Source organism: Meriones unguiculatus, chromosome 5 (genome assembly GCF_030254825.1).
Source record: "Meriones unguiculatus strain TT.TT164.6M chromosome 5, Bangor_MerUng_6.1, whole genome shotgun sequence".
Taxonomy (NCBI): Eukaryota; Metazoa; Chordata; class Mammalia; order Rodentia; family Muridae; genus Meriones; species Meriones unguiculatus.
Window position 1 is genome coordinate 15,982,985 of NC_083353.1, and position 9,154 is coordinate 15,992,138.

General features: G+C 41.0%; 1 pseudogene; it reads left to right on the forward strand.

Annotated features, from left to right (window-relative positions):
• The first annotated feature begins 4,129 nt into the window (after positions 1–4,129).
• Positions 4,130–6,357, forward strand: LOC110542511 (inhibitor of nuclear factor kappa-B kinase subunit alpha-like; annotated as a pseudogene).
• The last annotated feature ends 2,797 nt before the right edge of the window (positions 6,358–9,154 follow it).

Consider the following 9,154-nt stretch of genomic DNA (forward strand, 5'->3'; position numbering starts at 1 on the left):
GCTCTTAACGTGTAATTTTTGGGTGTAACCCTCTTGAAGAACCAGGGATTCCCACAGTTTTATCAGTTTAGCTAGGGATAACTGGTTGAACCTTGGAACAATATCTGAGGGTTGCTGTAATGGCGCTCTGGCTTTTGTAGGTCTGAGGATGCAGCTGTGTGCCCCAGTGCCCTAGCGGTACTCAACAATGGCAGCTGAGTACAGTGCTCATGCCTGTAGTAGAAGGCTAAAGCCTACAGTCTGTGTGAATTCAGAAAGTCTTCTGGAGCTGAGTGTCCTGAGCGTTGGACCTGATGATTACCCCCGCTGTGGTGTTTCCTCCTGATTTGGAAACCCAGACTTTGCTTTGGGGACCTCCTTTCTGTCTGGGATAGCGAGTAGAACCCACAGGCACAGAGGAGCATGGCTCTGCCTTTCTGATGATTGTGTGCCTTGACTTCTGCTGAAACTGGGTCATTTTTCCCGAGACCTTTTTGGGGTGGTGGTATCGGCTTAGTGCTCTGAGATCAGACCTGCTGTTCCCCTCCCTGTTGGTTTGCACCTGACAGAGCAACTCTGTCTCTGATGTCCTGGGGCCCACAGTTCTATCCGGGATAGCAAGTCAGGTGTGCAGGCAGGACTCTGGGCCAGTGCCTGGGTCCACAGCCCCGGCTCTGGGCTGGCTCCTGGGCACCTGTGGAACCCCAGGCCTTTTTCAGGAAATATCTGGGTGACCTAAGGTCATTCCCAATCATTTCCTGCACTGTGGGGTTATCTCTCCACTGTAAATCCCAGTCTCTGGTGTTGTGGGGCCCACAGTTCAGTCTGGGACAGTGATCAGAGCACATTGGCATATGGCTCTGGGCTAGCGACCAAGAACCTGGTGGAAACGGAAACTCTTCTGAGGTTTAGCTGGGTCAGTTAAAGTTCATTGAATCCTCCAAAGTGGGTATCCGTGGGTATCCTCTCACCTGGGAAACACAATAACTTGTGTTTTAGGGCCTCAAGTTCTTACTGCTGGTCATTGGGCCGATCTTGCTGTGCTGCTGGTCAGAACGAGAGTCGTCCCAGCGCTGCCATCTTGCCTCCGAATAAATATTTTTATTTTAATTTTTATTAATTACAATTTATTAACTTTGTATCACCCCATAAACAACTCCCTCCTCCCTTCCCATTCCACCTCTCTTCCCCCTTCTCCACACATGCCCCTCCCCAAGTCTACTGATAGGGGAGGTCTTCCTCTCCTTCCTTCTGATCCTAGTCTCTCAGGTCTCATCAAGAATGGCTGCATTGTCTATTTCTATAGACTGCAGGTTATACCAGTGCCTCACCTCGTAGGCTGCCCACTCTTCCCTTGGTTCTCTCCATATCACTTTGCACACTGGACAATTTGCACATGTTTCCCAGGGAGGCCCTTCTCTTCATGGATTGGAAGAAAGCTCAGTTCTGCTCTGCCTTCACTCTCATTGCTATTCATTCTCAAAATGAGGTTCCTGCTTCATAGACTGGGGTGATAATGCTCCTGATACCAGGAGAGATCAAGGAGGAAGGAAAGCAGGCACTGTATAAGCTCTAGGGTTGGGCTGCTTTCCATGCTTCTTCTGTTCCACTATGAGATGAGCAGGATTTGTGTTGAAACTCTTAAGGTGAAATCCACCAGGAGAGACCAAAGACTGTTTAAATTACAATTAACCAACTTTTGGGCAGGTTGTTTATGTATTTATTTTTGGTTTTTTATTGAAAATAGGTTTTCCAGATATGAGAAGATGGAAAGATCTCCCATGTTCATGGCTTGGCAGGATTAGCATAGTAAAAATGGCCATCTTACCAAAAGCAATCTACAGATTTAGTACAATTCCCATCAAATTGCCAACACAATTCTTTACAGACCTGAAAAGAAAAATTATCAACTTTGTATGGAATAACAAGAAACCCAGAATTGCTAAAACAATCCTCTACAATAAAAGATCTTCTGGCAGTATCTCCATCCCTGATCTCAAGCTGTACTATAGAGCAACAGTTATAAAAACTGTATGGTACTGGCATAGAAACAGTATGGTGGATCAATGGAACTGAACAGAAGAACCAGAAATAAACCCACAAAATTATGGACACCTGATTTCTGACAAAAATGCCAAAACCATACAATGGAAAAAAGATAGCACCTTCAACAAATGGTGCTGGTCCAACTGGATGTCTACATGTACAAAAATGAAAATAGATCCATACTTATCACCCTGAACAAAACTGAAGTCCAAGTGGATCAAAGACCTCAACATAAAACCAGACACATTAAATCAGCTAGAATAAAAAGTGGGGAATACCCTAGAACTCATTGGTACAGGAAAAAACTTCCTGAACAGAACACCAACAACTCAGGCTCTAAGAGCAACAATCAATAAATGGGACCTCATGAAACTGAAAAGCTTCTGTAAAGGAAAGGAGACCATCATCAAAACAAAGCAACTGCCTACAGATTGGGAAAAAATCATCACCAACCCTTTATCTGACAGAGGACTCATATCCAGTATATATAAATAACTAAAGAAGCTGAAAAGCAGCAAACCAAGTAATCCACTTAAAAAATGGGGAACAGAGCTAAACAGAGAATTCTCTATAGAGGAATATAGAATGGCAGAGAAGCACTTAAAGAAATGCTCAACCTCATTAGCCATTAGGGAAATGCAAATCAAAACAACCCTGAGATTTTACCTTACACCCATGAGAATGGCCAAGATCAAAAACTCAAGTGACAACACATGCTGGAGAGGTTGTGGAGAAAGGGGAACCCTTCTCCACTGCTGTTGGGAATGTAAACTTGTACAACCACTCTGGAAATCAACCTGGCACTTCCTTAGGCAACGAGGAATAATGCCTCCTCAAGATTCAGTCATACTGCTCCTAGGCATATATCCAAAAGAGGCTCAATTACACAATAAGTACATTTGCTCAACCATGTTTGTAGCAGCTTTATTTGTAATAGCCAGAAGCTAGAAACAACCCAGATGTCCCTCAACTGAAGAATGGATGCAGAAACTGTGGTACATCTATACAATGGAGTATTACTCAGCAATGAAAAATAAAGAAATCATGAAATTTGCAGGTAAATGGTGGGAATTGGAAAGGATCATCCTGAGTGAGTTGTTCCAGAAGCAAAAAGACACACATGGTATATACTCACTCATATAAACATACAACATAGAATAAACCCACTAAAATCTGTACATCTAAACAAACTAAGCAAAAGAGAGGACCCTAACTAAAATGTTCAATCCCCATCCCGAAAGGCAAAGAGGATGGACATCAGAAGATGGAGAAAACAGGAAACAACCTAGGAACCTGTTATAGAGGGCCTCTCAAAACCAGAAGAAGAAAACAGGAAATAACCTAGGAACCTACCACAGAGGGCCTCTGAAAGCCTCTGCCATGCAGACTGTCAAAGCAGATGCTGAGCCTGCTGGCCAACTGTTGGGCAGAGTGAATGGAATTTTATGTAAGAAGTGGGAAATAGTAAGAGCTGGAGAGGACAGGAACTCCACAAGGAGAGCAACAGAATAAGAAAATTTGAACACAGGGAACTTCCCAGAGACTCATACTCCAACCAAGGACTATTCAGGGAGATAACCTAGAACCCTGACAGTGCAGCCCCTTCTGATGAGAACTGATAGACTAAGATCAGAAAGAAGGGGAGGATGTCCTCCCCTATCAGTGGACTTGGGGAAGGGCATGCATGCAGAAAGGGTGGAGGATGGGACCGGAGGAGAGGAGGGAGGGGTTTATGGGGGGATACAAAATGAATAAAGTGTAATTAATAAAAGTTAAATAAAAAAATTAAAAAAAAAAGAAAATAGGTTTTCCTTCTAATAATATTTTTCCCTCCCTCTACTCCTCCCCTCAGGATTCACTCTCTTTCGGTCTCTTACTAGATAAAGAAAAGCAGGTTTCTAAGAGATAACAACCAGACATCACAAAGTAATATATAATAAGAAGCAAAAACTATCGTATCAAAGTTGAATATCAGAATGTAACAGGAAGAAAAGAGTCCCTAGCACAGACACAAGAGTTTGACTCATTCATTCTCACAACAGGATTAACATAAATGTTCTAAGATAAAAGCTGTATACATGAAGGTGCCTGGCGCTCCTGCCCCATGGAGCGGCCACCAGGGCTGCGGCTGGGTCATGGGAGATGCGGGAGCAGCTAGGCAACGGGGCGGCTTCGGGAACATCTGCCTGTACCAGCACCGGGAACTTGATCTCAAAATAGCAATTAAGTCTTGTCGCCTAGAGCTAAGTACCAAAAACAGAGAACGATGGTGCCATGAAATCCAGATCATGAAAAAGTTGAACCATGCAAATATCGTAAAGGCCTGTGATGTCCCTGAGGAATTGAATTTTCTAATTAACCATGTGCCACTTCTAGCAATGGAATCCTGTTCTGGAGGAGACCTTCGGAAGTTAACAAACCAGAAAATTGTTGTGAAGTTAAAGAAAGCCAGATACTTTCTTTACTGAGTAACTTAGGATCTGGGATTCGATATTTGCATGAAAACAAAATTATACAGCGAGATCTAAAACCTGAATATATAGTTCTTCAAGATGTTGATGGGAAGATAATACATAAAATCATTGGTTTGGGTTATGCCCAAGTATGTTGATCAAGGAAGTCTCTGTATGTCTTTTGTGGGAACATTGCAGTATTTGGCCCCAGAGCGCTTTGAAAATAAGCCGTACACAGCCACTGTGAATTATTGGAGCTTTGGGACCATAGTGTTCGAATGTATTGCCGGATATAGGCCCTTTTTTGCATCATCTGCAGCCATTTACCTTCCATGAGAAGATTAAGAAAAAAGATCCAAAGTGTATATTTGCATGTGAAGAGAGGACCGGAGAAGTTCGGTTTGGTAGCCACTTACCTCAGCCAAACAACCTTTGTAGTTTAATTGTAGGGCCCATGGAAAGCTGGCTACAGTTGATGCTGAATTGGGACCCACAGCAGAGAGGGGGACCAATTGATCTTACTTTGAAGCAGTCACGATGTTTTGTGTTCATGGATCACATTCTCAATTTAAAGATAGTGCACATCCTAAATGTGACTTCTGCAAAAATCAACTCTTTTCTGTTACTGTGTGATGAAAGTCTTCATTCACTACAGTCTTGAATTGAGCATGAAACAGGAATAAATACTGGTTCTCAAGAACTTCTGTCAGAGACAGGAATTTCTCTGGATCCTCGGAAACCAGCCTCTCAATGTGTTCTGGATGGAGTTAGAGGCTGTGATAGCTACATGGTTTATTTATTTGATAAAAGTAAGACTGTATATGAAGGGCCATTTGCATCCAGGAGTTTATCTGATTGTGTAAATTATATTGTACAAGACAGCAAGATACAGCTTCCAATTATACAGCTGCATAAAGTATGGGCTGAGGCAGTGCACTATGTATCTGGGCTAAAAGAAGACTACAGCAGGCTCTTTCAGGGACAGAGAGCAGCATGTTAAGTCTTCTTAGATATAATGCTAACTTGACAAAAATGAAGAATACTTTGATCTCAGCATCACAGCAACTCAAAGCTAAATTGGAATTTTTTCACAAAAGCATCCAGCTTGACTTGGAGGGATACAGTGAGCAGATGACCTATGGATTCTCTTCAGAAAAAAATGCTGAAAGCATGGAAAGAAATGGAAGAAAAGGCTATTCACTAGGCTGAGGTTGGTGTCATTGGATACCTTGAGGATCAAATTATGCCTTTGCATACTGAAATCAAGGAGCTGCAAAAGAGCCCCTATGGGAGACGCCAGGGAGACTTGATGGAATCTCTGGAACAGCATGCCATTGATCTTTATAAGCAGTTAAAGCGCAGACCTACAGACCACTCCTACAGTGACAGCACAGAGATGGTGAAGATCATTGTGCACACTGTGCAGAGTCAGGACCGTATTCTCAAGGAGCTGTTTGGTCACCTGAGCAAGTTGTTGGGTTGTAAGCAGAAGATTATTGATCTACTCCCCAAGGTGGAAGTGGCCCTCAGTAACATCAAAGAAGCTGACAATACTGTCATGTTTATGCAGGGAAAGAGGCAGAAAGAAATTTGGCACCTCCTTAAAATTTCCTATACACAGAGTTCTGTCCGCTCTCTTGTAAGATCCAGTCTAGAATGCACAGTAACCCCACCAGCATCAGCATGGCTGCCCCCCACATTAACAGACCATGAACAACCTTTGACATGTGTGGTAACTCCTCAAAATGGAGAGACATTATCACAAATGATAGAAGAAAATCTGAACTGTCTTGGCCATTTAAGTACTATTATCCATGAAGCAAATGAGGAACAGAGCAATGGTATGATGAGTCTTGATTGGAGTTGGTTAACAAAATGACTCGCCACTTGTACACTGTCCTCAAGCCAATGGAAGGCTTATCATTAAAATTGGCAAAGTACTGCTTGTTTAGCTGATGGAAAAGTTATCTTCTAAAGTTGTAAATTTTGGGCATAGGGCCCATGTGGTATTAGAATACAGAGACAAAAAATTCATCCAGTGTTCATTTTAAGTAAAAGTTGTCTACTGAGTTTCTGTGGAAGAGACAGCTCACAAGTAAAATGGAGCTTCCTGAAGACTGACACCTGCCTCCTTGGGTTTCACTCAGCATGTGCTCTTCTTGGCCTCATAAGGAGTTAGAGGAATCTCTTCTTTATAATTGCACATTTAGAAGTGTCCTTAAGGGATTGTGCATACGTGCTTTCGATATCAGCTGACTATAATGAACTGTGTTGTATGCTATATGTATGTGTATTTAAGGTGTACATTTAATAATAATATCAAAGATTTCTGTTAATTTATAATGTATTTGAAGGTTGTATGTTTTTGCATTTGTAAAAATGGGTCGCTTGTTTAAACAATCTTTTGTGTCTTGTCATACAAGTTTCAAAAGTTCTGCATCCCTTTATAATTATAGTTTCAAAATCCAAGAAGTTCTGAAAACAAGGTTTTCAAGGTTTTTGGTAACAAGATTTACTTGCCTCTGGATCTATTCTGACCTGACACTGACTCTGTTTATCCCATTTAGTGTGAATATTCATTTATTTTGCTGCATAAATATTAATGTGTTTTATTAAGGGGGTATATTGCCACAAACTCTTTTGAGGGTTAATGTAGCATGGTGTATGCACTGAATTACCTTTCTAAAATCAGAATTTTTTTTTTAATTCTGAAACAATCTGGACTTGGGGGTTTCAGATAAAAGATTGTGGATCTCTGCCTTCTGTTAAATAATTTGGAAGGTGTTATTTTGTTTTAAAAAATGTGAAATGCTTTTATGTTATAGTTTTTCACTTTGCATATTAAATGATTTTAAAATTGAAAAAAAAAAGCTGTATACATACACAGAAGACATAACTCAGGCCCTTGTAGGTCCCATGCTTTCCTTTTTGGTCTTTGTGAGCTCATATGGTCATTGCTTAGTTGATTCACAGGCCTTCTTTTCCTAGTGTCCTCCACCAACACTGGCTCTCACAAGTTCTTTGGATGTCATGATATTTGAGTAAATAGGTTTGATGGAGACCTCCCATTAATACTCTCTTTGAATAATGTCTGACTGTGGTTCTCTGCATCTCTTCACATCTATTGCTGGAGAAAGCCTCTGTGATGATCAGTGGATAAAGGACAGATCGATGATTATACAGAATATCATTAGAAGTCATTTTATTGATACTTTTTATGACTAATAAAAAGTTTTGTGTTACCCTCATTATGTGAGCTGTATAGTCCAGTTCCTGGTTACTCTAGCAATGTTGGGTATGGGTTCTATCTTGGGAAGTGGGCCTTAAATCAAATGAAACACTGGTTGGCTGCTTCCACAGGTTCTGTGCCATCATTATGTAAATAACTGAATCATATTTGATTGTGTAAATGTACCATAATTCCTGTGTCTATTCATCAGTTTAGGGACATCTGTGTTTTTTCCAGACATTGGCTATTATTAAAAAAGCCACAGAGAACATGGTTCTGCTAATGTCCTTTTGATAAGTTGGAGGGTCCTTTGGGTGTACACCCAAAAGTGGTATATCTGGCTCTTGAGGTAGATAGATTCCAGTTTTTCTGAAGAACCACCATAGTGATTTCCACAGTGGCTATACAAGTTTTCACTCCCACCAGCAATAGGGGATTATTCCCTGTGATCTACATTCTTCAAAAGTATGAACTGTCACTTGTGTTATTGATCTAAGCCATTCTGACACGTACAAGATGGGATCTCACAGTACAATTGATTTGCGTTTTCCCAATGACTACAAATGTTGAAGATTAATTTCTCAACCACTTGAGGTTCCTCTTTTGAGTATTCTTTGTTTGGGTCTGTACCCCATTTTTAACTAGACTGTTTGATTTGTTGGGATACAAAGTGAATTGTAATAATCAATTGTTTTTAAAAAAATTTAAAAAAGAAAGCATTCCTCTCTCATATAAAACTCAACTACAGTTTCCTATCACTTCAGTCCTCACAGCATCCCCCCACTTCTTCTCTCCCTGAAATACACTCCAGTTTTCCTCATAAAAGAGCATTCCTCCATGAGACAACAATCAAACACAACAAATGGCGCCCAACTAATCTAAGAATCCACACCTTTTAAATCTTATTTTATCATAATTTGGTGGGGGGAATAAGCTCCCAGTGATGCAAACTGAACTTAAAATCTAAAAACTCCCCGGTCAGTTACTGTCTCTTTAAGAGAGACTCTTAAACCTGCCCAGGAGCAAAAGACAGCCTCTATGGGGAGACCTGAGACTTCCATAACAAAACTGGCTGCTTCTGCAGCTTAACTGAGGGGTAAACAAGCATGGCTCTTTTATACTGTGGCTGGCTCAACTGGCTCAGCTCCACAGCCATGGCAGGAAAGAAAGGAACTAGAGGCATTCAAACCTTTAGACAGAGTTTGGCCTAAACTGCATGTAAAATAAAGAATTGCCGTGGCAGAGGGTGTTTTAATCCCTTTTGGCTTCATTTTGGCTGTCATATTCATGGATGTGGTTACGATATGTTTAATGGTGTTGGTTCTTCTCCATGCCTTCTCCAAGAAAGTTCAAGGAGAAAATGGGGAAAAAGCCAAGGATTAGGGTGCTAAATTACAGACAATAGTACTCATCTAAATAATTAGGTTAATAATGGCTAAAATTCAAA